General features: G+C 46.4%; 1 long non-coding RNA gene and 1 pseudogene across 2 annotated transcripts; both read left to right on the top strand.

The window, feature by feature from the left end:
• Positions 1-9,885, top strand: part of LOC110743199 — a 43,383-nt pseudogene extending 33,498 nt beyond the window's left edge.
• Positions 9,886-19,011: 9,126 nt separating this feature from the next.
• LOC103884163 lies at positions 19,012-27,549 on the top strand. Of its 2 annotated transcripts, XR_004184491.1 has the most exons (3): positions 19,012-20,675; positions 25,066-26,864; positions 27,165-27,549. It is a non-coding gene; the product is annotated as an uncharacterized LOC103884163 (long non-coding RNA). The 2 variants fall into 2 exon arrangements; XR_004184490.1 differs by having other exon boundaries at positions 19,012-26,864.
• The last annotated feature ends 303 nt before the right edge of the window (positions 27,550-27,852 follow it).

Here is a 27,852-nt window from a genome sequence, read left to right as displayed (position 1 = left end):
CCAGCTGGTTAGAAAAATGTCAGCATTGTCCTCACATGAAACATTGATCCACACGGGCACTGACACGTTTCAGTTTCAATATTTGACATCAGATCAATCTTGCCTTCTCCTGCATTAGTAGCCCAATGTTCAGGCCTGCGGACTGGAGGATGCCGCACCTAGCTTTTTGCCATACAGGCTGACCATCCCTAATTTAAAAACCTGGAATCCCAAATGCCCTGACAGCTACAGCATTTAGAGCACTAACCTGAGGCCACAAGTGAAAAATTCCACACCTGACCTCATGTGTTAGTCCGTTTTCGTGTCACTGATTAAAAAAATACCTGAAACTGGGAAGAAACAGAGGTTTAATTGGACTTACAGTTCCACATGACCGGGGAGGCCTCAGAATCACAGTGGGAGGCGAAAGGCACTTCTTACATGGCGGCAGCAAGAGGAAAATGAGGAAGAAGCAAAAGCAGAAACCCCTGATAAACCCATCAGATCTCATGCGACTTATTCACTATTAGGAGAATAGCACAGGAAGGACCAGCCCCCATGATTCAATTACCTCCCCCTCGGTCCCTCCCACAACACGTGGGAATTCTGGGAGATACAATTCAAGTTGAGATTTGGGTGGGGACACAGCCAGACCATGTCACCTCATGTGACAGGTTGCAGTCACAATGTAACCAAAATTTCGTTACATTTACAAACTATTAAAAAATTGTGTAAATTTACCTCAGGCTATGTGTATATAAAGAATGAATTTATTTTGTGTTTCCACTCGGGTAGCATCTCCAAGATGTCTCATTATGTATACGCAAATATTCCAAAATGTGAAAAAATAAAACACTCGGAACACTTCTGGTACCAGGCATTTCGAATACAGAGACTCCGCTTGCACCAGCTCCGTATCCCACGGCTTTTGCAAAATCTCTATGGCCTGGTGCTAAGGTACTTTTTGGGTTGAAAGCACTGCTTGTGTTGCTGATTCTGAAAGGGTTAAAGGGAGAGTAATCATTGATGGTGTCCCACAGCCGTGCCCAGCAACCTGTCAACCACAGGGAGGTTGAGAGAGGGAGCGGGTGGGTCCAGGCACGGCCACCCCTTCATTAGCAAGTGTGGACTCATCCCAAGAGCTGTCACCAGCACCCACCAGGAACTGATCAGAAGGGAACAAGGACATGGCTCTGTCCTCAGGGAACTTGGGGATAAATAACACATGCAATTAAGATGTAAGACAAAATATATTTATATAAAGTGCAAAAACACAGGCACATGACTCTCTGCCTTCAGAAGTGGGCGTGGCAGAGCTTGGTGCCTGGGAGTGGCTTCAGGGCTGCTGTGTGTTCAGATTGTTCACCTGGCTCTGATGACGAGGGTGCGCGCGGGCTGTGAAAATTCATCAAGCTGATACTTAAAGTGTACTTTCTGTATGTGTGTTCTATTTCCATAAAAAGGGAAAAGTGAAAAAAATTAATGAGAAAGAAGGCTCGAGTTACAAAATCAGAAATTTCATCAGCTAGTCTACCTCTCTGCAGCCTCCTTCTCTGCCTGGGGCTTCTGCCAGAGTGGGCAGCACAGGAAGGTGCTGGATTCTAGGTGCCTTGCCGCCCTCAGAAACTCCACATTTCACAAAGTGGTCAGATGCCTGTGCAAATTAATGACGCAAGTTTATATTGCAAAAATGATGACCCCAGGCAAAATAAACGCTTGCTTAATCCCTGCTTTTTCTGGCAGCCTCGTTTACCAAGGCACCAGGCGACAGTGGGGTGTGCTGCTGGCCGCTCACCTCACATGTGTCCCAGGCTCAGCTTGGATCCCCGGCTGCCCCCAGACCCCATGTGCTGCTGCCTGTACTGGGGCTGCTCCAGCATCTGCTTGGTGCACTGGTGCTCAGGGCCAGAGGCTGGTTCAAATTCTGTTTCACTGTGATGTATTTTCCTTCAGCCCTTTGAAAACAAACGTTTCAAGAAGGAACTAAGATCATGCAGTGTTCCCAGCACTGGTTAATATTAGACTAACACCTGCCCCTTGGCACATTCGATTGAACTGTGTTGTGGGGGAGATACTGTCCTCCCTAAGTTCCCTGAGGACACAGCCATGTCCTTCTTGCTTAGTTCCTGGTGGGTGCTGGGTGACAGCTCATGGGATGAGTGCCGTGTAGGCTGTGGTTGAAGGGCTGATGAAGGGGTGACTGTGCCGGGACCCACCTGCCCTCCCCTCTATCTCCCTGTGCCATGCAGGTGTGGTCAGTGGGCTGATGGGCACGACTGTGAGACCCCATCATTCCCCCAGCCCACATGACTCTGCTCTCCCAGCTCGACTGTTCACTTCAGACTTCCCTTATGGAAGGAGTTGCCAGATAGAGCAAGCAAAGTATAGTGTGCCAGGTAAGTGTGCATTTACAAGGACCATGGATTATTTTTTGGCATAATCTAATACATGGTAGTAGAGTAGGGTTGTATATAGTGTCATCTAGATCTAGTATAAGTTAAGAAATTATTTGTGGTTGATTGAAGTTCAGGTGGACGCAGGTGCTCTGTATTTGCCTGCTGCATGCTAGGGTACTGCCTAGTACACTATGCTGGGTCAATGTATTTCTGTCTTAAGGGAAGGGCAGCTTTTCATTGCTCAACTCCTTCAAATTTTTTTAAGGGAGAGGGGACCGAAAAAACCCTTTATTCCCTCAAGTGAAATGTCTCCCCCACTGCAATGGCAATAACTCAGAGGGTGAGTGGAATGGATGGAAACCCTTGAAGAGTAGATAAGAATTTAGGTGAAGGGTCTTTTGCTCTCTCAGGCAGGTTGGTGGATGCATGGGCTTTGGGCGGGTGCCTGAAGTGGAGTGCATGTCCTGAGTAAGAGAGGGTAGGGTGGGTGGTGGGGGGTAGGGGTGGATGGTGGGGGGGGGAGGATGGGGGGGGGGGGTTGGGGAGGATAGTGAGGGGTAGTATTGGATGGTTGAGGATGGGGTGGATGGTGAAGGGTAGGGGTGGATGGTGGGGAGCAGAGGTGGATGGTTGAGTGCAGGGGGGACGATGGGGTATGGGGTGGATGATGAGGGGTAAGGGTGGATGGTTGAGTGAGGTGTGGATGGTTGAGTACAGTGGTGATGGTGGCATGAGGGGTGAATGGCAGAAATGGATAGTGTGTTGTGGGGATGGATGATAGGGGTAGGGGTGGATAGTGGGGGTGTAGGGGTGACTGGTTTAGTGCAGGGGTGGATAGTGGATAGTGTGCAGGGGTGGATGGCAGCATAGGGGTGGACGGTGGCATGCAGAGGTGGATGGGGAGGGTGGGGCTTGGATCTCTAGTGAGCCTTGAGTGAGACCAGAGTCTGTGGGTCAGAGCTTCTTCATCTACAAGGAGACAGGAGAGATTTGTGTGGTGTTGAAATTACTATTGTATTATTCTGCCTGGGTTGCTGTCCGTGGACTGGGTAGTTTCAGCTTAAACCACCTACATTGATTCCTCACAGTTCTGGAGGCCAGAAGTCCGAGATCCAGGGGGCAGCAGGCCGATTGCATTTTGAGGCTTCCGGACTTGCCCAGCTGCCCCCGTCCCTCTGCGCATGTGTGCCGAGACAGCGAGCTCTCTGGCAGCTCCTCTTACACGGGCAGCAATCCTGTTGGCTCCGGGTCCCACCCTTATGACCCCATCTAACCTTAAAGACCTCCGTATAGGCCCTTACTCCAAAGTAGTCATGCTGAGGGGTGGGGCTTCCCCTGGGAATTTGCAGGGTGGGAGTGCACAGTTCAGTCCATGCAACTGTTAAGTAGAAGCTTCTGCAATACTTCTGCATTTTCAAAATCTCACAAGCTCTATACTGCATCCTCCCTGACTTCAGAGGCTTAGTTTCTAGTTGGAAAAACAAAAGTAAACATCAAAAATAAAAAGAAAGAAAAGGAAGGAAGGAAGGAAGGAAGGAAGGAAGGAAGGAAGGAAGGAAGGAAGGAAGGGAAGGAAGAAGCGAAGAAAGGGAAGGAAGGAAGGAAGGAAGGGGCGGGAAGAGAAAAGCAGCAGCAAAGCACAAAGGAGCTACCCTGAAAGTCTTTAGCATCCAAACTCAGAACTATATTTTATTGTTAGGACATTTTAAAGTTTGGATTTATCGATCTGGAACATAAGTGTACAAATCATTTTATCTAATTAATCTTACTTATGTCTTCATCCTATTTATTAAATTTTTAAAAAGTAATGTTGTATTTCTCTTAATATATTTTGTAATTCAGATTTTAATGAATTAGATGAAGCTTACTCGTATAATTCTAAATTAATGAGGTTTGGTTATAATTCGCTTTAGTCACGTGTGAAAGTAGATAATAAGGGAAAAATAGGTATCTCTAAATCAAGACCTTTTTACAATCATGACAACTGTCTAGTTGAATCGTCCTATTTTGTAGACGTGGAGACTGAGTGTACAAAGGGTTAAGTGATGTGCTCAAAATTCATTCATTTGTGCATAAATATTTATTAAGCATCTCCTCGGTGCCAAGCATTATGGTGTATGCTAATTAAACTAAGCCTGGCTCAAACAGCCAGGCCTCGGATTCTATAATAAATCCAAGGTTCTTTCTCCTGTTTGTCTTCCTAAGGCTCTTTGTTTAACTTCTTACAAATTAGACCGGCCTCTCCAGCAGTTGCCACCAAATTGTAAAAGAGAATCCGAAACACTCTGCCTCTGTCCTACCTTGGGATGCTCGTTGACATGGTCTCTGTCGTTGTGCGTGGCCGTGAGAAGGCTCTCTTGGTCACATTAGGACAATTAGCCTTCCTTCAGCAAGGGCACCACAGCACACTGGGTCCCCAGATGGTGAGACCTGAATGCGCGGTGTCCCCACCCCACCCCCTGTGGGCGTTCCTCAGCGGCTTCGGGAGGCTCTGACTCAGGATAGTAAAAGAAGCTCTGGCCGCAAAGACGTTGGAACAGTGGCCTCCAGGCTTTGGTTACACCCCCCGCCAGTTCGGAAGAAGGCATTCTTCAAATTTATAAATTATAAGAAATCAGAAAAAGATCAAAATGCTAAATAAACGGGCTTTAAGGAGCTCTCTCTCTGCTCTCGCATGTGGCCGTGGTGAGAGCGGGGCATCCGAGAGCCCTGGACCTGGTGACCGGGTGACCTCAGCCTAACACCTGCCTTTGAGCCTGTATCCTCGCCAGGTGGCTGGAAGAGTAACGATGGGGATTGGGACAAAGGTCCCCACAGGTGTCTTCTTAGTTTATATTCATTTCCTCACTCCAAGAGTGCTATTTTAGGCTGTTTAAAAGTGAAATAGTTCTAATAAGATAAAATTACATTTCCATGTAGAGAGAAACAAATTTAATAGAATTTTGTTAAATTGCACCATTATTAAATGTTGAAGAAACACCCGTTGATGGCCACAGTGCAGCAAGTACGCCAGCAGGGATTACCAGATAAATGGGGACAGATTCTACATTCAAAGATGTCACAATCTAGAAAGGGAAGTAGATCATCTATGCAGCTTGTAATCATGGGTGGAAAACGGAACAGGTTTGCAGAGAAATATAAGAAAAACATCCTAATAGTTCATAGGAAAGTCAGACAAATACCAAATTGCAAACGAATTCTGTCTTGCTTTTGTTTTCTTTTTTAAAAAGTAATGTTGTATTTCTCTTAACATATTTTGTAATTCAGATTTTAATGAATTAGATGAGGCTTACTTGTATAATTCTAAGTTAATGAGGTTTGGTTATAATTTGCTTTAGTCATGTGTGAAAGTAGATAATAAGGGAAAAATAGGTATCTCTAAATCAAGACATTTTTGCAATCATGACAACTGTCTAGTTGAATCGTCCTATTTTGCAGACATAGGTTTATTTTAACACTGGGAAGGCTGCATTCCTAATTAAACCCAACAGGGAACAGGGAGCGGTGTGCAGAGGAGGTCGCCTGCCCGCGAAGCTGGCCTCGGTGCTGGGATCACAGGTAGAGGGCTATGAGGAAGAGCACAGGCTTCATGCACATCGCGCAAAGGAGGAGATTCATGGGGACAGCAGGCACTGGTTAGCCACAGCGGGAAGGTTATCGATGACAAAACACATTTCTACCCGAGTTCAGATGACCCGCTATGCCCACAGAGCTTGATCCAGAAGTGCACAGGTAAGTATTTAGCAGGCTGGCCGATGTTGATTTGAACAATCTCAAGAACGTGCTCTTTCATGCATTAAACATATGCCATGAGAGCTGAGCACCTTTAAAATCTCAGTAACTTTGGGGTTTGTCAGTTTTGTAGCTCATAGTGTCAGTTAAGGTTAGGCATCCCGATCACATGTCTTGGCACCAGCTGTGGACTGTGCTTTGCAAGAAATCTGTGACCTTGCACCCTGAGATCTCGGGCTCAATTAAGAGGCAAAACAGGCAATGCTGTATCAATGTAGATGGGAGAGAGAAAGCAGAAAATACGAAGAGGGAAAGAAGGAGCACAAAGAGTTAGCGTTGGTCTCCACTGAGCAATTCCTATTCCAACCACGTCCTAAATGATGAGTTGGATCCTAGCAGAAAGGGAGCACATGTTATTTTTAACTGATTTTAACTTGATTGATTATAAGCTATTAGGAGCTCTTAATAGATATGACTCTTATGTTGTTAGCAAGTGTGTTTGATTTCTGCCACTCTAGGAAGTGAGCTCTGTCCATGTTGTCAGAGTAGAAAGTGATCTATGATACAATGAACTGTTTTTAGCTTCATGAGTTAGAAGTAGGAAGAGGAGAATGTTTGAATTCATTAACTGCCTTTTCCTGTTCAAAAAAAAGCTTTTTCAGCAAAACATAGTCCTTAAGTTAAAAAAGTCAGTGTTTATTATCTGACAGATATGTTTAAATTAGGAAAGAAAACATGACATTTTCTTAAACATTGAGTGAACATTATGTGAACATTGAGTTTAACTTTCGGTTGTCTCTTGGGAAATTTTTGTCAATTTGAAAAGTGATGAAAAGCATCAATAAAAGATGCAAGCAATTGTGTATCTCAATGTGCTACCAAAGTGGCTCTCGGCTTGGGTATGAGGTAAGCTATCAAAGGAAAATTTGATTTAAGAAATGAAATCTAGGCCAGGAGCGATGGTTCAGGCCTGTAATTCCAGCATTTGGGGAGGTTGAGGTAGGAGGATTATTTTAAGCCATAAGTTTGAGACTGGCCTAGGCAACATAGCAAGACCTCATCTCTATAAAAATAAAAAGGAAACAAAGAAATGGAATCTAAAATAAAGAAAAACAATATTAGTGGCATATCTTATGCCAGATTAAAGGTCTCATTTTGTACTTTTAAAAATTGCTGGCCAGGCCCAGTGGCTCACGCCTGTAATCCCAGCACTTTGGGAGGCCGAGGCGGGCAGATTACGAGGTCAGGAGATCAAGACCATCCTGGCTAACACAGTGAAACCCCATCTCTACTAAAAATACAAAAAATTAGCCGGGCGTGGTGGCAGACACCTGTAATCCCAGCTACTTGGGAGGCTGAGGCAGGAGAATGGCGTGAACCCGGGAGGCAGAGCTTGCAGTGAGCTGAGATCGTGCTACCGCACTCCAGCCTGGGCGACAGAGGGAGACTCTGTCTCAAAAAAAAAAAAAAAATTGCCCTCTTTTTTAAAATGATGAATGTATAAAGTAGGGCAAAAACGCAATGAGTGTTTTGTGGATTTTGTTTCAATATTTTGTATGCAGTAGAATTGGGATCACACGGCATATTGGTGGTTCTCAGTATATCTAAAATGTCGGTGAGCGGAACTTTTAATAAATATAGATACATAGGTAATTTTAACACGTATTCCTGATGAAATCATTATTATTTGCAATGTGTTTATTCTGCTTTTTCTCTTAACAATGGCATAAACATTTTTCCAGGTTAATAAATGCTTTTGAAAATCCCATTTGTACTAGTGGCTCTGTAGTTTTCTATCAAATGTGGAATAAACTCAGTTGATTTCTCCCTTTTGTTCTTGAACATTTAAGATCATTGGTTTGTGGTTACTAATCATGTTACAACAAATATTCTTGAATTCCAAAATTTGCTCATTCCTGATTATTTCCTTAGATTTCCAGGTATGGAACAATTAGGTTAAAGTGTTTGAAATCTTTTTTTGTTTGTTTGTTTTGTTTTTGAGATGTAGCCTCCCTCTGTTGCCCAGGCTGGAGTGCACTGGCATGATCTCAGCTCACTCTCTGCAACCTCTGCTTCCTGGTTCAAGCAATTCTCCTGCCTCAGCCTCCCGAATAGCTGGGGTTACAGGTGTGCACCACCACGCCTTGCTAATTTTTGTATTTTTAGTAGAGACAGGGTTTCACCATGTTGGTCAGGCGGGTCTCAAACTCCTGACCTCAGGCGATCCTTCTGCCTCGGCCTCCCAAAATGCTGAGATTACAGGCATGAGCCACCATGCCCGGCCAAAGTGTTTGAAATCTTTAAGCATCCTGGTAAATACTGAGTTTTGTCAATATTTAGAAAAGTTGCATGAATTTACATTTACATTTCCTCCACCCATATTTCAGAGCATCTGATTTGTCAGACTGTCACCAAAAATAGGCTTTTATCAAAACGTAATAAAAAATAAATACAACTTTTCCAATGACAAAACTGGTTTCTCATTTTTTTGATACATGCCTCTTTGAACTCTAGAAAGATTGAATATTATGAATATGTTTGCTGTTATATCTCTCATTTTAATATAAATGTTATACATTTACATATTTTTAATGAGTTGGCAATTACGCCCTGGCTTCACTTTTTTTCTATGGGAGTTATCTTTTTTACTTACTGATTGTTAAAATAATCAAATATGCTAGAAAATAAATGTTTTGTTTCTCATGCATAGTGCAAGTATTTCATTTGGATTTTTCATTTGTTTGCAATTTTGTTAATTGAAGTTTGGCATCTAGAGATTTTACACTTTTAGGTATAAAAGTTGTGACTGTTTTCCTTATTGTTTCTGTCTTTGCTTTTGTATTATTGGTAAAAAAAAAAAAAAAAATAGACCTTCTTCATCAAAAGATCATGTAAGCATTCACTGACATTGTTTTGCATCTGCTTCCTTGTAGGCTAAACATATATCATCTCCTCATAGTTACTGATGAAATGATGTTCTTTCTGGGATGTTCTCAGATTGATGTGCTTCAAGTTGTGACACTGGACAGAATAGGCTTTTTTGGGGAAATGCAGCACAGGACTTGCTTTGACTTTGTTCATGCTGAGTGCCTGGTGCAGGTATATTGAAAGTTAAGCATATGGAAACATTTTGAAAATGGTAATATTTTTCAAAGGATTCGGTTATGAGCAAGGCCTTAGATAAGTGGGAAAATTGGGAAAGCATTTTAAGTAGTGTGTAAATTTTGAGGAGTAGATTCAAAGCAGCATACATTATTTCAAGAAGAGTCATTTTAGCTGTTGACTGAAACTCTTGGAGGTAAGAAGCAATATGAAATATCTCTGCTCTTACAAAATGGCATGCAATAGAAGGTCAAAACTTACTTAGATATTGATAAAGACTTCTTTATCAGAGACTTCCATTGGAACAGATGTCAATGCCTTCCAGTCCTTCCATTGGAACAGGTGTCAATAATATTCCAAAATGGTTAAAGTTACTGCTGAAGGTGACACTACAAATTATCTCTTGTTATTAAGGAGGACAGTTCTCTCTTTCTCTGTATCTCTCTCTCTCTCTCTCTCTCTCTCAGCTTAACTTACTTGGATTGCTTGCCCTTCAGGTTCCAGATGAACTCCGGAGCTTTGCTGGGAACGATGAGTGGCAGTCTCTGCTGGAGACTGGAAGCTGTGAAGCCACAGACACCTGCCCAGAAGCTGGGACATGAGCTGGTGGTGCCTGATCACATTACCTACTTGACAATTACATTAAATGAATATTTTTAAACATTCAAAGATGAAACGTTAAAAATGCCAATTAGAATAACTTCAAAAGTTCTTAAGTCAGTGCCTGGTAGAAGGCCCAGCTTTAGAAATTATTCTAACTGTTCCTGTTGTAGCGGTCCAGACCGGCTCTGAGAGGTGCGCCTTCTCGCTTCTGAATGTTCACCCTTGGGAGTAGTGGGTGCTGTCGGGGCAGCTAATGCAGGCAATTTTCTCTACCTGTAGAGACACAAAGAAGGATGGATTGAGGTGGGCGGGAGCCTATGAGTGGAAAGGCAGGTGACTCATCAGCTCCCCGGGAAAACGTGATGTGTGCCAGCCATTAAAGGTGCATTTGCAGCAGGTGGAGAAGGCAACCTGAATCTGCAGCTTGCATTCATTTCCAAGCATGAGGGGGCGTTGACAGGAGCCTCTAAACACCTTGAAGCCATTCATTTCAATCTAGAAAACAAATGGGGACATGTAGTTCCCTGAAAAGGTAACTGGCAACCTTTAGTTTCCGATTCTTCCTTTGCCCACGTGTGATGCAGCGACGGTGAGTGTGGGAGTGGACGTGGCTCCTTCACCCGATGGCGCATCACTGTGGGAACGGCCTGGGCCTGGCTCTCCTTGTGAGTGCCCAGGCAAAGCTGGAGTCATTCTGTGGGGAGAGCAGGTGCAGGATGGGCTTTCAGAATTATTCAGGCCTTCTTCCTCTGTACGTGTGCTTTTAAAATTATTAATTTATTTTTGAGACAGGGTCTCGCTCTATAGCCCAGGCTGGAGTGCAGTGGCATGATCATGGCTCACTGCAGCCTTAAACTCCTGGGCTCACGCAATCCTCCACCTCAGCCTCCCGAGTAGCTGGGACAACAGGCATGCACCACCACACCCGGCTAATTTTTAATTTTTTTTTTTGAGAGATGGGGCCTCACTGTGTAGCCCAGGATGGAGCTTCCGGGCTGGCTTCAGCCTCCCGAAGTGCTGGGGTTCCACGTGTGACTAACATACCAGGACTTCCTCTGTGTTGTGACCTCTCAACTAGCTCTTTTTACATTCTCATTTTTACATATGACAATTCAGGGACTTATCTGGTCTAATTTTATTGATTAATAATTACCAGGATTATAAATTCACATCTTGATGGATAATGAATTGAGTAGGAATGCATACAGTTTTATGATTGGGGTGGTTTGTTCGTTTCTGCTAAGATTCACGTTCTACCATGGCAGACAAGGGGATGGCTGCTAGTGGATGGATAACGCAGAGCTGAGGTCTCTCCACCGCCCCTGCTACTCAGCTATTCACAAACAGTCCCCGAGGGTAGGCCTGGTCAGCCTGGTCAGCACCCAGTGTGTAATGGCACCAAATACAGACTTCCTGCCTTAGGAAAACAGCCTGGTGGGGAGAAAGACCACTGGGGCTTCAAGGCTGCCTTGGAGGTGCGTAGGAAAGCCCCTAGACCAGTCGGAAGGTCAGGAGTGCTCCGAGAGACAGTCGTGGCTAAGCTGAGATGTGAAGAGCTGGTGTAGGAGGCAGATGGGAAATGCTGGGTGAGCGGGCCGTCTAAGCTGTGGGGGCAGCAGAAGATGAACAGTGCGTGGTGGGCGTGGAGGTTCCTAGCCCAGGACCCCAGAGAGAATGAAGGAGGCCTGTGTATGAGGAGGGGCACGAGGCTCTCAGGAAAGCCACAGCAGAAGGCCCAGTGTCAGTCCAGACAGGAGGCTGGCCTTTTGCTACTACAATTGTGACCATTTTTATGTTTTGAACTATCCTTTCCATCGCATCTGCTGTGGCCTGAATGTGTCCACCAAGATTCATATGTGGAGATGTGGTCACCAGTGTGATGGTGTTGAGAGGAGGGTGTGCAGGAGGATTAGCTCCTTATTAGAAAGGGGATCGAGGGGCGAGTCTGTTCCTTCCTCACCTCTTGCCATGTGAGAATATGGAGAAGGCGCTGCTGAGAGGAGCCGCCCTGACCAGACACTGAACCTGCTGGTACCTTGATCTCGGACCCCGCCTCAGAGTGTGAGATTCAACGTCTGTTCTTCACAAATGACCCAGCCTCGGGTATTTTGTTATAATCACACGAACAGGCTAAGACCTATTAATCACTGCCCTGAGTTAAATCAGTGCATCTGCCAGACAGCTATTAATATTTCCATTCACCCAGAGTTTGGAGGGAGGCCCAGGTCAACCCTCAGTTCTTCGTGGGCCCCTTGCTACAGGCCCCAGCGCAGTTCCAAGTTCCCTGGGCACCAGGAGCTGCCAAGTCCCATGCCAGGCCTCACAATCACACTGCAACCTGGCTGTGAAGGAAATCAAAGTGTATATTTTAAAAATTTGGGCCTTTTTCTATTTGTAAGATAACACCTTCAGCGTTGTCAGGGAGACAGACTGAATCTTAGGAAACCATTAAGCAGCAACACAGAGAAACACAGCGCCGGAGCCCAGGGCTCCAGAGGATGCTGTGGTCCTCCCAGTGGAGGCCTGTCCCCCAGGGTCACGAAGACACGGAGGCATGCCCACCTTGCCAGCCTCGCTCAGAGGCCCCCTTCTCCGAGAAGCGGTCCCTGCACCACGCCAGCCTCAAACACATTTTCCGTCTTCCACAGCAACGACTGGCTTTGCCACTTCTTTGGTATTAATCATTTGCTACCTTATATTAATGACAATTCTTTTTATTACTTTTGTCTTTTCTGCTGATTTAATTCATTACAAGCTCTTTTAAGCCAGGGACCCCAGCTCATATCTCGTCTACATCCTGCACATCGGGGTCTTTTAGTCACTGCTCCGGGAACTAGAAGACAGCGAGGCCTCCGGGCTTCAGAGGCGGTTGCACACCATGGCAGCGAGGAACCAAAGGGTGGGCCAGGCTGTAGCTATGTAATCCTGTGCAAACTGCTGGACTGTTCTGAGGCTGTTTTCCAGTGTGCGAAGTGGGCACTGAGCTTGCCTGTTGTGTGTGGCTGAGTGTGGTGATCGGGTGAGGTGAGAGGCACTGCAGAGCTCTGGGTGCAGTGTTCTCACCACACACAGCGGACATTGCTATGGCTTGGCTTTGGTGGCCGGAGCCACGGCTGGGGGAAAGGAGAGAGGCATGCAAGAGGCTCAGAGGTGACCAAGCTCACACGGGAGCCAAGAAAACACGGAAGTCTCCAGAACAAGACAAACAAGCTGGTGACCTGACGTGGCCAGTAATTACCAGCCCGAGTGCATTCCTGAGCAGAGGAGGGCCAGCCAGGCCGCGTCTGGGGAGGTGCGTCTGGCCGTGGCTTTGGGAAGCAGAAGAGGGTGGAGCAGGCAGGTGAGGGTGAAGGTGGGTGGGTAGGTGGAGGAAGTTAGGGACCTGCACCCAGGAGGGCGGGAGCTGCAGGATCCCAGGACACTGGAGGTGCACTGGGGCTCTTTTTGTTTGTTTTTTGAGACAGAGTCTCGCTCTGTCGCCCAGGCTGGAGTGCAGTGGTGCGATCTCAGCTCACTGCAAACTCCACCTCCTGCGTTCAATCGATTCTCCTGCCTCAGCCTCCCGAGTAGCTGGGATTACAGGGGCATGCCACCATGCCCAGCTAATTTTTGTTTTTCTAATAGAGGCGGGGTTTTACCATGTTGGCCAGGGTGATGGTGCTGAGAGGGTGGTCTCGAACTCCTGACTCAGGTTCGCCTTGGCCTCCCAAAGTCCTGGGATTACAGGCGTGAGCCACTAGACTCAGCCTGGGGCTCTTATCTTATTGCAGTGACAGTGCTGGGGACAGCGACAGAGTGGAGTGGGAATGTTTCCAAAAGTAAGATGGTAATGACTCTGTGCGGATGACTGCAACTAGGGCACAGAGTACAGCTTTGGAGCAAAGGAAAGCAATGTCACCTTGGCTGGCCTGGATGTTGTCGGAGACACGTCTGTCTCTTCATCAACAGATAATGACAGTGCAAGGCGTTAGAAACACTAATTAATATCTGCACCATGCTCGGAGGGTTGTAGACAAGAGAACATTTGGAAAAGGCTCGTAGTCCTGAGTGCATGGTAAGCCCTGCCCCATCCTCAGAAGTGGCCAGCTATGAAGCCAGGGAGGTTAGTCTGCTGTTGTTTTTGACAGAACGGGGGACAGTCACATCACCCCTGCATGGCCAAGTTAATGTGAGCTTGCTTCTCCACCAAAATAAACCCAGTTAAACAAAGCTCACACCTCACCAATCACTCATTTTATTTGTGCCGCATTTCTCGATGAAAGCTAGTTTAGACAAGCTCACGGGTACTTTTTGTTTGCTTGTTCTTGGCCTGTAAATCTAGGTTTTATTGATCAGGAGACGAAGGAAAATTATAGGGAAAGAGCTTCACTTGAAGCAGGAGGAATTTAGGTTGGCAGAGGAGGCGAGGCCAGGCGAGCCGTGGATGGGGTCATGGGTGGAGGCGGCATCAGATGTTTAAATGGCTGCGGCAGATATTTATCTCTCTGGGATTATCTCACTAACATTTCTGACTGCAAGCAGATTTCTTCCAGATCTATGAAACCAAAATCAAAATGTAGGCAACTGTAGCGGGTAGGCAGGAGACGGTTAGTGTCATAGCTGGTGGCATCGTTAAGTCGCATTGATTTTGGGGTAGACACTTTTAAGTCCTTGAGTCTGAGCTGCATTTTCCCCAAGCTTCTGTTGCCCTTTCCCTGCACTTTCTGTGCTCCGAGGTGAGCCGCCAGACTGCCCTTTGCTCTCCAGCCTTAGGGATGAACAGCAGCCACGTCTATACTCAGCTCATTTGTTCTTTTCTCCTCGTTCTCCTTGGGCAAGGGGCCTCGGAACTCAGGGCTGGGGGAGCCTCAGAGCTGGTGCTTTTGCTGGAAAAGAAGTGGGGCTCAGAGGTCTGCTCTAAATGTGGTCACTTGTAGGAGTCAGGACTGCCGTCCTCATGGTCTGCAGAGTCCTGACAGTTGGGGCAACACTGCTCTGGAAGTCCCAGAGCAGTGAGTGCAGGTCTGATGTGGAGACTGAGCACCAGTCTCAGCCTTGAAATACCCGCTTGGGCTGATAAAAGCTCCCTGCTCCCCACCCGACTTCAGAAATCCCTCCACTTCCAGCAACTCTCCCACCTGCAGAAAGAATCCCAGCCAGTGTAGGAAGCTCCACTCTCTGTAGCTCTCTAAAAAGGCCTTTCTTCTCCACTGTCAACAAAACCCTCATGCTGTTTGTGGGCCCAGCTGGGAACTCAATAACTAGGAAGAGAAATATGTATGGCTCAGATACACGCGTCTAAATATTTAGACAGTTGAGAGGGATGGTAAGAAATCCCTCTTCTCTGTAATAGTTGTCATGCTCATCAATCCTATGGCAATATTAGTCAGCAAATGATACAGTTAATGAGAACAGCTTTACTATGTATTCTCCTTCCAGCCGCCTTCTATTTGGATGCTGGAAAATTGTCTATGTGGAAACATCATAAGAAAGAAGAGAATCAGAATATTTAATTAATGTGTTTGTTTGAGACAGGATCTCGCTCTGTTGTCCAGGCTGGAGTGCATTGGCTTGATCATGGCTCACTGCGGCTTTGACCTCCCAAGCTCAAGCCATCCTCCCACTTCAGTCTCCCAAATAGCTGGAATGACAGGCACACACCACTACACCCAGCTAATTTCTGTATTTTTAGTAGAGATGGGGTTTCACCATGTTGGTCATGCTGGTCTCGAACTCCTGACCTCAGATGACCTGCCCGCCTTGGCCTCCCAAATGCTGGGATTACAGGCATGAGCCACCGCGCCCGGCCCTAAACATGTTAATCTAATGCTACAATGACTAAGCCCCCAGACACGCGGAAAGTGACGACATAGCCTCAGCATAGCCTCCTATATAGAATAAACGATGCAGTCTGGTTACTGGGCCGGAACGGGCATCACAGAGATAAAGTCTACCAGGACACAGCAATGCCTCAGAACACCTGGTGTAGGCAGGGCTCAGGGCTAAGGCTTGGAGATGGTGGCAGAGGGACAATGGCTGGAAGCAGCTCCTTGACCTTCTGATAGGTGAAGACATCACCTGCAGTAGGCAGATATGACAACGGGGATGCGTGTCATTATTATTTGTCCAAACCCATAGAATGCACACTACTAAGGGGGGGGCTGTCCTGTAAACTGTCGACTTTGGGTGACAATGATGTGTCACTGTGGGTTCATCAACTGTAACACGTGCACACTGTGGTGGGGACGTGGGTTGTGAGGGAAGCTGTGTGTGTGTTGAGGGGCAGAGGGTAGATGGGAAATCTCTGGACCTTCTGCTCAGTTTTGCTGTGAACCTAAAACTACTCTGAAAAACAAAATCTATTAAAGAGAAGAAGTACAGACACATTCTTCAACACAATGGACCTTGAAAACGTGCCTAGGGGATGAACCGGGCACAAAAGGCCACACACCGTCTGCTTTCACATGCATGAAAGTCCAGAACAGGCAAATCCAGAGGGAGAGAAAGTCAGGCAGTGGCTGCCAGGGGCTGGAGGATGGAAAGGGACTGCTAAGGAGAATGTGGTTTCTCCTGGGGAACTGGAAATGTTCTGGGGTCAGGGAGAGGTGATGGTTGCACAATCTTGTGAATGTACTAGTACCACTGAATTATACACTTTAAATGGGTAAATTTAGGATATGTCAATTATATCACAAAAAGTTAGTTAAAAAAGTCATGTGCATTTTGAAAAGAATAGCCCTTAAGAATGATAATTGAACTCCATCTAACACAATCCAGAATCCTCGTGCCAGGTGACCATTCCCACCGATGGCCTTGCATTGACACGCCGTAAGCCCGGACTGTTGGTGAAAACACTGAAATATTTCCATAGTGCTTGGTACATAGTAAAAGTATAATAGTAGCTGTGATAACTGGTAATCTTTTATTATAATATAAATTCTAGGGTAAGCTCACTGGGTCACACTGATTGATACTGACCTTTGCGACTAGTATAGATACATGGGCTTTCTGTGGTACTGTCTTCTGATAAACCTTTAATTTTATTGTTATGGTGCACTGCACTTTTTATGTAAGTAGTAGCTATAGAATCTAAAATAAAATATTGTAAAAAAAAATCACTCTGGATACGTGTAGGAATGCTTGCTTTAAATTTCATAAACATGCATCTTCTGAGACAATGTGGACAAGATCTAATGTCTGGAGCATCTTCTGGTGTTGGAAATACCAAACTGGCCTGGAACAGGGTTTGATTGGCAAGAATTAGTTGTTTTTTTTAGAAAAAGCTGCATTGCTGGAATTAAAAACAACTTGATTATTTCAACAAAATATGAATGACTTATGATTGATACTGACATAAATGCCAGATGCAAGTGGTGCCAACTGTGTAATGTCAAAAATTGAAGTTGCCAACCATCTCCACACTTAGTGCAGGGATAGCCGTGTTGTGCAAGACTCACGGTTTCCATATGGAAATGTGTAAAATTAATGAAAAAATTAGAAGAATAATTTTCTTAATTCATAATTCAATTTCACATATAAACATTTCAAATTATAAAAAATTATTTTAAAATTTAGTAAAGAGTATTAATAAAGAAACTGAAAAGATGCTTAGAAGTGTTGCTTTTATAATATTTTATACCACCTGCTCTGTGGCTAAAAATAATCAGGCATTTCAGACACAAATGGTTTTTTTTTGTTTGTTTTTTGTTTTTGAGACAGAGTTTCACTCTTGTCACCCAGGCTGAAGTGCAATGGCGTGATCTCAGTTCAGTGCAACCTCTGCCAGTGTGAAGCGATTCTCCTGCCTCAGCCTCCTGAGTAGCTGGGACTACAGGCATGTGCCACCACACCCGGATAATTCTGTATTTTTTTTTTTTTTTTTACTAGAGACGGTGTTTCACCATGTTGGCCAGGCTGGTCTCGAACTCCTCACCTTAGGTGATCTGCCTGCCTCAGCCTCCCAAAGTGCTGGGATTACAGGTGTGAGCCACCACACCCAGCCCAGAAATAGTCAGTAGAGCTTCAAAAACAGAATAACGTTAATATAGATGGATTATTGTAATCTAGATGTATTTATTTATTTATAGTTGGGGTCCTTGCTCTGTTGCCCAGGCTGGAGTGCAGTGGCACAATTATATAGCTCACTGTATCTTCAAACTCCTGAGTGTTCCTCCTGCCTCAGCCTCTTGAATAGCTAGCACTACAGGCGTGCACCACTATGCCTTTTTTTGTAGAGATGAGGTCTCCCCATGTTGCCCAGGCCGATCTTGAACTCCTGTCCTCAAGTGATCCTACTGTTTGAGCCTCCCAAAGTGCTGGGATTACAGGCATGAGCCACTGCACCTGGCCATAATCTAGAATTTTGACTCTTCCACTTGAAAACATACATCCATTGAAATATGAAAACGATTTTAAAAGAAACTTACAAGTCAGGGCAGTACATTTCAATCATTATCAGTCAAACTTCATCTCTTTCACATAAGACTATTGTAATAATTTATCTGAAATACAAAATCAGAACTTTGAAAATAGTTTAATGGTTTTGTTGATTTTGTGAATGTCATAAAATTAAATGTCAATCATTCTTTTTAGTGTCGGAGAAAAACAATTTCCATGAGAAACTTCTTACGTAAAACACATTAGGTATGTATAAACAGTGTCAGGGTAATTGTGTGAAGAAAATAGCTCATTTCTGCCAAATTTTTATAAAGTTTCCACATGTCTTAAGTTGTCTAACTTTGATTGTCTAGTCAATTTAGACTAATTTATAGTCTGAAATAACTGAATTCAATTATATCTGAATGACACAATAAAATATGTAAATCAATCACTGTATTTTTTCCCAATATGCTTTATATTTGTATTATACATCAAGTAAACAGTAGAGAGAATTAAATACTATGTCTGAAGAGATAGAATAGAAATAAAAACTGGAAGATAGCTGAAATTGTAATGGGTACCCTGTGCAGGCTAGAGTTTGTTAAAGTATTTTTTTTTTTTTTTTTTTTTGAGATGGAGTCTAGCTCTGTCACCCAGGCTGGAGTACAGTGGCGCAATCTCGGCTCACTACAAGCTCCACCTCCCGGGTTCACACCATTCTCCTGCCTCAGCCTCCTGAGTAGCTGGGACTACAGGCGCCCGCCACTATGCCTGGCTAATTTTTTGTATTTTTGGTAGAGATGGGGTTTCACTGTGTTAGCCAGGATGGTCTCGATCTCCTGACCTCGTGATCCACCCATCTCGACCTCCCAAAGTGTTGGGATTACGGGCATGAGCCGCTGCGCCCGGCCTAGAGTGTTTTAAAAAGTATATCAAGATTCGTATAGTCCCTCTGATGAAAACTGCGTCATGGGAGTGGTTAAACATTTGAAGACTGGCTTTAATAAACACCATTAATGCTTTGTTAGCATGACAAGAAAAACATATTTCAGTTATTAAAGCAAAGATGAAAAAGGTTTTCACATACATATTCCTCTAGGTGAGTCCTACCCTGACTGTTAAAAATTCCAAGGAACGAAACTCTCACTGTCCCACAGAACTCCGGATTCCCTTCCCTGGTCTAGTTCTTTTGCAAAAGCATTTATCAGCTTTAAATCATACGTTGTAATTGTTTGGTTATGTTTATTATTTGTTTCCTTTTCTCTACACTGTAAGCCCATGAAGGGCAGAGATTTTTGTTGTTGTTGTTGATTTTGGTCACTGATGTGCCTAGCCTGGTGCCTTCTACCTGGTAGATGGTCAATATAGAAACGTTTCTTGAATGAATGAATATATAAAATAAATAAAGTAGTGAAGGAAAAGTAGAAAGTATTCAAGTAAAGAAATAAAAGTTGAAACAAAAACATAAAGTAGCTATTCTAAGAGAAAAAACTATCAGTTAGTGTAATAAGTTATTGGAAAATGCACTTGTGGTTTGATGAGAAAAGTTAAACAACGAAATGTTAAGATTTTTAAGTAGTTTGCATGCTGAAACTAGGTCAGAGGACGTTCGTGAATCTCTGTGGATAAAGAAAATTCAGCCAACTAATGAAATATAGTGAGCTAATAACCAATTTTCATAACAGTCTAGTAGTAGAGAAATTGCATATAGGTAAATGTCAGACAGTGTTAGGAGGCTGGATACTTACATGTCATTCCTGTTAGTGCAGCCAAGGCTGACACAGGTCTTTGCACCATGAGTAATGGCAATAATGTTAAAAGAAGTTCTTTATGGAGACTTAGGTTAGGTGGCTTTATGGAGACTTTAAAATTGTGTCATGGGAGTGGTTAAACATTTGGAGATTTGCTTTAATAGACACTATTCTAAAGTGTTAGAATACATCACAGTCACCTAAGGACCATGTAATGGATAAGGAAGTTTTTGGGAGAATTTTCGAGGACTCTCCATGTCTAATCATGGCTAACTCGGAGCCATCTTCAGGAAGAGCCATGCCAAACAAATCATATGCCAATAATTTTGGGATGTTTATTGATTTGGAAGTTCTTAGAATGATCTGATAAAAAATTTGTGCTGCAATTCCTATACCCTGGTAAATGGCTATCTAGGCATGCATGTTTATGTAATAATAATAGAGTTTTTAAAAAGGGGATATATTTTACAATTTTTTAAGGATTGATTGATTGGTATATTTGTTTTACTGTGCTGTTGTTAACCATTTTGACTCTTGCTCATGGCGCTGAGTGCTGACATTGGCGGGGACCAGGCTATCCTGTTTATAAAGATGCGGAGAGCAGACCTTTACCATTCCCAAAGTATTCGCATCTTCACGGACTAAGTCCAGCCAGAGAGGTGTGCAGCATTAATGACGGACCCCCACATGGCACCCGAGTTGTGTGGAGGGAGACTCCATCCCGGTCTGGGATGTTCAAGGCCCAGACATGCAGGTGATACATGAGCGCCAGCAAGGTCTCCGGACTTGGGAATTAGAGGGAGGAGCCGGGCCTGTGCGGTTGGAGGGAAGTGGGGCCCGGATGATGACCTAACTCTAACCCTAACCCTAACCCTAACCCTAACCCTAAGCCTGAGCAATGCTGGAGCCGGGGGAGGAAGCACTCCCAGGCTAGGGGGTGGCTGCTCTGAAGCTGCAACTCAAATCATGAGGTTGGAGAGGCCAAAAAGAGCTAACGCTTGGAAAGCTTTGAGCACCAGCTCGGGACTTTGGGTGGTGGGGTGGGAGGCTTGGGAATTCCTGCTGGGAATCATCAGGCCTAGGTGTGTCGAGCTGGGCAGGAACGGGAGGTGCCGTGGGCGCAGGAAAGAGGCAGTGAATCCTGAGGCTCCCCAAAGGTGCAGGAATGGGGCAGTGTGAGGAGGCGCCCACGGTGCTGCAAGGAATAGACACCAAAAGGCCAAGGAGAAAGGAGGGGGGAAGGAGCCACAGCACCCATGCAGGCACCTGGGTGAGGACAGAGGAGCTGGGCTGGGTCCCCGGCCACTGGGAAATACAGAGACGGGTATGGACGGAGTCAGCCTGGAGGAGAAAGCTGAAGTTTGGAAAACGAAACAGAGGGAGATTCTATTAGAAGTCACACTTTCGCCGTCAGGGAACATAAAACTGCTGGCCAAGGTCTGGCCAATCGTGAAGGGGACACATAGGGTGAGAAAGGCCATCCATCCATTGGTCAGGGCCCTGCAGGTGGGGGAGTGACAGCAGGTGATGGACCCTGAGGTGACAGACCTTTGCGGCAATCCCACCATGAAGCTCACGTCTCACCTCCAGGATGGGAGTCCAGGCATGAGGAGCGGGAGCTGCCCACCCTCTCCCTCCACTGTCTCGCTTGCTGTGACAGTCTCCATCTTTGGGGGAAGGCGCCCGGAGTCAGGGTTCCTAGCCAGTGGGATGGAAGCTTGGTGGCCTCATTCACACCAGGGGCCTCCTTTGGACAATCCTCCCTGTGCAATGCACTCCCTACGGGAACACCGAGCTCTGGGCGGCTTTCAGCAGGTGGGCTGGAAGTCCTGTCCACTAACAGGGTAATGATACTTCAGGCCTGCCTCACTGACTGTGTTTGTGAAGAAGCCTCACCTCTCTTCTCTTCCTCTTTGTCCGCCTTTGTTGCCCCAGCATTTCACATCCTCGTGGTGAAGGGTGACAGGAAACCCTCTAGGTGTGCAGGGATCTCTGGTACATGTATCAGGTGAAAAATCTGAGACTGTTCCAGGGTAAAATGTTCCACTGCAATGGAGGGACGTCAGCCTCAAGCCAGCTTAGGAGCAGGCAGGGTTCTTACACCACCCCCGCCGCGTGGTAAAAACGAGCCCAGTTCGCATTTCTGTAGTCCACCTTTGGTCATTCCTTCTATTTATTCAGCTAAAACTTGGTCCCTGAACAAAGCTAAATAAAATCTTGGCATAGTGTGTTGCCTATCACAGAGGAGGACCGAGGACTGAGAGATACTATCTCTTGAAAAATAAGACCATTTTACAGAAATGGTAACAACATTGGTAGCAGCAACATCTCTCTTCAAATACAGCCACACAGTAATTACAGTCAAAATTTAACCTGAGGAAAAAGGAAAGGAAACTTGAAAAATAATATGTGCATTTTTAGATCATTTTGATAAAACAGAGAGGGAGGCCGGGAGGCTGGGCTCTGAGTCCAGGAGCAACCCGAGAAGCGAATGTCGATTTTGCGAATGCATCATGCGTGGGGCAAGGATAAGTTCTCCCCACAGATGACTCCAATCAGCCCTCCCAGCCCTGCGTGGCTTTAGTGAATATTTCCAGGGCCTTTCAAACGGGGCCCTCAGTCACTCTTTGGAGGGAAGTCTGGGGAGCAGTGAGGGGCCAAGAAAGGGGCTCTGCTCAGACTTCTCTGCACTCTGACACATGGTGCAGGGGTGAGTGTCCAGGTCAGAAGTGTGGCCTGTTGGTGGGTGAGGGCATTTTCCTGGGGGGACTGCTGTGAAACTCAGGTGCCTGGCGACAAACCACCCCAGGCAGTTTTTTCCCAGGGCAGGGGATGGCTGTCCTCTAGAGAGGGTGACCCTTCTTTCTTTGGCTGACCCCTGAGGTGCTCCTCTCTCCATGGGGCCCGTGGTGCACCCCTATCTTGGAAGGGAGGCCCGACAGGGAGGGGAGTTCCTGAGCCACCTCTGGTTCCCACCTCCCCTGGTGAAAACCTCCCAGGATCAAAAGAAACCTGGGGTGGCCACAGGGGCAGGTGCAGAGGGGCTACCAGTCCAGCTGCCACTACTCCCAGCTCTGGGCCAGCGCTTCCCCTAGCACCCCTGAGGAGCCATCTCTGCATCTCAAGGAGGGATAGGGAACCTGGCTGAGAGTGCCTGGAGACTCAAGCAGAGCATATGTCATGTTATACAGAACGAGTAAATGGTATAAAAGAGCATTTCATGAAGCTGTAGGAGAAACACCCTTGCTGGGTGCCGTGCTCACATACATGCAAGGGGTCTGGTGTACTTGCTGTCTTTGAAAATCTTTGATTTCTTGAGGCATTGGAGAATTGAAAGACGTCACCGTGCAACAGAAAGAGAAGAACAAAAGGACTTTGTGCCATTGTATCAGGATCTGAAAACTTGTATACACAGAACCTCTATGTGAGGCTCAGAGACAACTACAATGGACCAGTCTGGAGTGAGCCAGGGTGGACATGCTGCGGGGACGGTCTCCCGTCTATAACTGTCCTCTGTGTACTCCGGGCACACAGGGAACAGGATTAAAGGTGCCAGAGATGTGGGTCCCTACAGCGATCTTGGACCTGCACAGAACACTGGATCATGCAACAAGCAGCCGGCAAAGTTCCAGAGGAGGACGGAGTTGGAGTGTGCAGCCCTCGGCAGGACTTTGGAGGCCTGGGCAACACCAAGAACTAGAAAGGCTTGCAGCGCAGTTCTGGGCTCTGTGGCACGTGGCATGGGATCTGCAGCAAACTCAGTGAACGGCAGGCAGGACCTGGGCGAGCTGTTGAAAGTTGTCGTTGTTTACGGTCAGTCTCGGATGCAAAGGCCCCAGAAGAAGACTGTAATCCTTCTGGAAGGAAGACACGGCATGAGGAGTCTATTGTTGACCTTCCTGAAGTGGTTGCCCTCAAGAAGAAACACGAGGCATCCTTGCATCTGGCCGAGGCTCACGGCATGGGGGCCCGGGCCCTGCAGCCGAATAGCGCAGCCTGGATCCCGAGGTTTCGGATGTTACGGTGGGAGCATCCGCGAAGAGCTCTGGTGCTTCAGGAGGATGCATTGAAGGCCAGGAGGAGCGGACGGGCTCTCCGTGGACTCCTTCTGTCAGTGCCACGCACGCCACCCCGCCGTCACCACCTGCAGTGCCGCGATCCCTCGGTGGAGTGTGTCACGGAGCGCGATGGCGCAGCCCGGGTAAAGAGCGTGCGCAGCGGTTAGCGGAAAACACCCGCATTTCAGAAGAGCCTGGGAGAGATGCGCTTCCTCACCTGTGGCAACAGGGATTTTCTGGCGCTCTGCGGGCTGCCGAAATTGGTGCCTTTGGACCAGCTGCTGCAGCAGAACCTCGGTGTGGTTGGGGTGGGATCTCCTGCCACCTCAGTGATTGAGTCCAGAGCCAGGCTCGCCTGCATGAACTTATGCCAAAGAAATAGTGCCTGCTGCTGCTTTAAAGAACAGACAAAGCTGGGGACCGATTGCAGCTGGAACATTCCTGTCATCTGTTGGTGCCTCTACTGGAGAGGCCCCTGGACAAGGCTACGCGTGAAGAAACAGAAGACTGGGTCTTTCTTGTGCGCCCTTAGAGGAACTGTCCCTCACCCAGGACAGTGTGTGGCCTTTTGGAGCCAGTTCAAGGAACTGTGGCCATCTCACGTAAAAGATATTTCCTCAGCTACTGAAGGTGGCCGCCTCGCTCTGAGCGGTGTTTTGCAAACTGTAAGAAAAGGCTTCACATCCTTCCTTTGCTAAATCTCACCTTTAACAATGAAAGCGACTCCCCTTGCTTTTCTGGTTCGTTAAACAGATGTTTCATTTTAAAGAAACCCAGAAATCTAGGAATGTCACATCCTTGCAATTTTAAGAGTCCACTAGTACAGGGTTATCAAAAATGCAAGTCGAAAAGCATGTCAGCCGGCGAGTCAGCAGATTGTCATCATAAATACAATGCCCACTGGATGCCACGCGCCACTTGACCTCCAAACCTCATAGCAGCACTATGGGGCAGGAGCTCCTGCTTCCAGTTTATAGGGGAAGACTTGAGGTCCTGGGCCTTTAAGCATCCTGTACAGGCAGATTGGTCTGACTTCAGAGAACCTGCACCAACACACTGAAAGATGTTGTTTCTGCTCGTTTCTAGTTAGGGCATGGGCAAGCGTATGACAGAAGAACACTATCAGCCTCCATGGGAAAGCACTCCAGGAGCCGATGTGGGTCCAAATATACAGTTCATAGCTGCTGAACAAAAGCCAGGGTAAGTGCACAGCAGGGTAAGTGCAACGAGCTTACTTAAAAAGACCTACAAATCATAGTTTGTGGCATGTGAGGTTGATCCTCTATTGGGAAAATAGATCAAATTACCAAAATGATTAAGTTCAATCTGTAAAACGTAGTCTCAGATCAGTTGACCCCAGGCCAGCCCATACCCACACGTCGCCAAGTGAGCCCACTCAGGGCCCTTGGGGAGAAAAACTGGAGGACGAATCGTTCACTTAGTGCCTGAGGTAGTTCAGATGCTTGTCTCCTCCAAGTCTCATGTTGAGATTTGCTCCCCAGTGTTGGGGGTGGGACCTCGTGGGAGGGGTTGGGTCACGGGGGTGGATCTCTCATGCATGGGTGGGTGTTGTCCTTGCAGTAATGAGTGACCTCTCTATCAGTTCCCATGAGACCTGGTTTTTAACTATAGAGTGGCACTTCCTCTCCTATCTCTCTTATTCCCTCTCACACCACGTGACGCTGGCTCTCCTTCACCTTCTGCTATGAGTGGAAGCTTCCTGAGGCCTCACCAGATGCAGATGCTGGTTCCATGCTTCTTGCACAGCCTGCAGAGCTGTGAGCCAAACAAACCTCTTTTCTTTATAAATCACCCAGCCTCGGGGATTCCTTTATAGCAATGCAAACGGACCAATACAGTGCATGAAGGTGAAGTATTTATTACTGGTTAAGAGTCAGATCTGGGAGGGATCTCCAGATGCTGCAGATGGGGGGCCTCCTCTATGCCAAGTACCCTGCCCCATGTCTGCCTGAATCCATCTTTGAGCCCAGAGACTCTCAGTCAGAGACCACAGGCACCCAGTCCTGTAGCCCCTGCAGCTCTGTCTCTGTTGTGAAGAAAACACAGGATGACAAGCAAAGCAGAGCAATCCTCACGAGTTTGATGATTCATGTCACACTGTGGCTCACCTGTGATGTGTGGAGCTGCAAATGAACTCACGCCAGTCCGCCCATGTCAGAGGGAAGAAAACCAGGGTTGAAGTCCAGAAATAAAGATCCTCTGTACCCAACTCAGGGATTGCTTTAACTCTTGGAATTTAGATTCATCCCCAAAGATTCCACATTCCTAATGGCAAAGATCAAACCCTAATGAAAAGATTGATAGAAAATTCTGATTCAGCTTGGCTCTGTTTTCATGTGCAAATTATTCTTCTTAATTGAGGCCAAGGTATATTTTAAAATCTTGCTTTTCGGTCCTGAGGGCTGTTGCAGTGCTTTAAAGTCTGGAGGGGACAGCCCGGAGTGTGAGATTTTTCTCTAAGAGACTGATTTTATGATTAATTTAAGTATCCTGGGCCAGCGAATTTCTTTGAAGATGACATTCGCAGTAACTAATATAGGAGTCGAAGTCCACTGGGACCGAGCAAAAAACCAACCAGGGGTTCAGCCAGAATTCAAAGCACCTTTGATTAGAACTCTGGTTTTCCAGTGACACACTCCTCTCTACGCTCTGAAGCAGAGTACGAAAAACACAAGCATTTGAGCAGGCAGGATCTTTTCAACTCGGGAAGGGGGAATAGACTTTGTCTTCCATTTGCTCCCTTAGACCAGATGTCACCTCTTCCAGGACAGCTGCTGTCCCCAGTCCTGTCTCAAGGAGGCCTGTGACATCTCTCCCACCCCTGGCAGTTCACGGAGGGCTGGAGTTGTTCCCAACAGTATCAAGTAGGCATAATCATCCTAATATCTTTCATTTCTAAAATGAGGACACGAAAGTAGTAGGGAGGTTAAACTACTCGCCCAAGGTTGTGTGACCTGGAACGGGAGGCTGGAATCCAAGCCCACTCTGGTTCCCCAGCTCAGGTTTATTTTACAACACCAACCGGTTTCAACATTTATTAAAGTCGGGGAACTGTTTTGTCAAATGAGATTGAAAATGGAAATCCAGTCTGCATGTCTAGGAATCGGAGCTGGGTGTGCGGGCCAGGTCTGGGCTGCCCTCACTTTTCCTCCTTGGGTTTCCAGAGACAACTGGAGTCGCACGTACCTCACCGCACCGAGTGGAGAGCTGCAGGGTGGCAGGGAAGTGCACTGTCTCTGTGCTTGGCCACTGATGGCGCACCTGGCCCAGCAAGGTCCTGGCAACCGATGTCCATGACATAGTAACTCCTCAGGATTCCAATACTGTTGTATGATGATTCTGGTATGAGTGTAATGTACGCAGTCCCTCTTGATGGTATGGGGTTGCTCTGCTGTCTTTTTCCAATCTTTCTGTTCCTCCTCTAGCAAGAAGTAGGGAAAACAATCTTGCTGTTGTCAGCCACAATCGTGTACACAAAATAGAATGTTTAAGGCCATACAAATAGAATCTGGCTTTTAAAAATGCCTTAATAAAGTAGCATAAACTTCAGTTTCATTTCTTGTTACTTTCCATTCTGGCCTCAGTCTCTGCATTTGTCAAATGGGGGGAAGTGGGGTGAGCCTCTGCGGTTGTTCTGAGGACAGCAGCAGTGACCACAGCTGCAGGTTGCAGAACAGCATCCAGCACACAGTGTGCACTTTTGCAGAACAGACCATAGGAGAGTCTGTGCTCACCAGTTTATAGGACAGGCCTCACTGTCCTGGTGGATGCTGCGGAATCCAGCACCCTGGTGTCTTGGTTCCTGCTCATTCCATGTGTCCCTTAGGGGCCACCTGTGAGTCCTCTGGGGCT

The sequence above is a fragment of the Papio anubis genome, chromosome 6 (genome assembly GCF_008728515.1).
Source record: "Papio anubis isolate 15944 chromosome 6, Panubis1.0, whole genome shotgun sequence".
NCBI lineage: Eukaryota > Metazoa > Chordata > Mammalia > Primates > Cercopithecidae > Papio > Papio anubis.
This window is presented reverse-complemented; position numbering and strand designations above follow the sequence as displayed.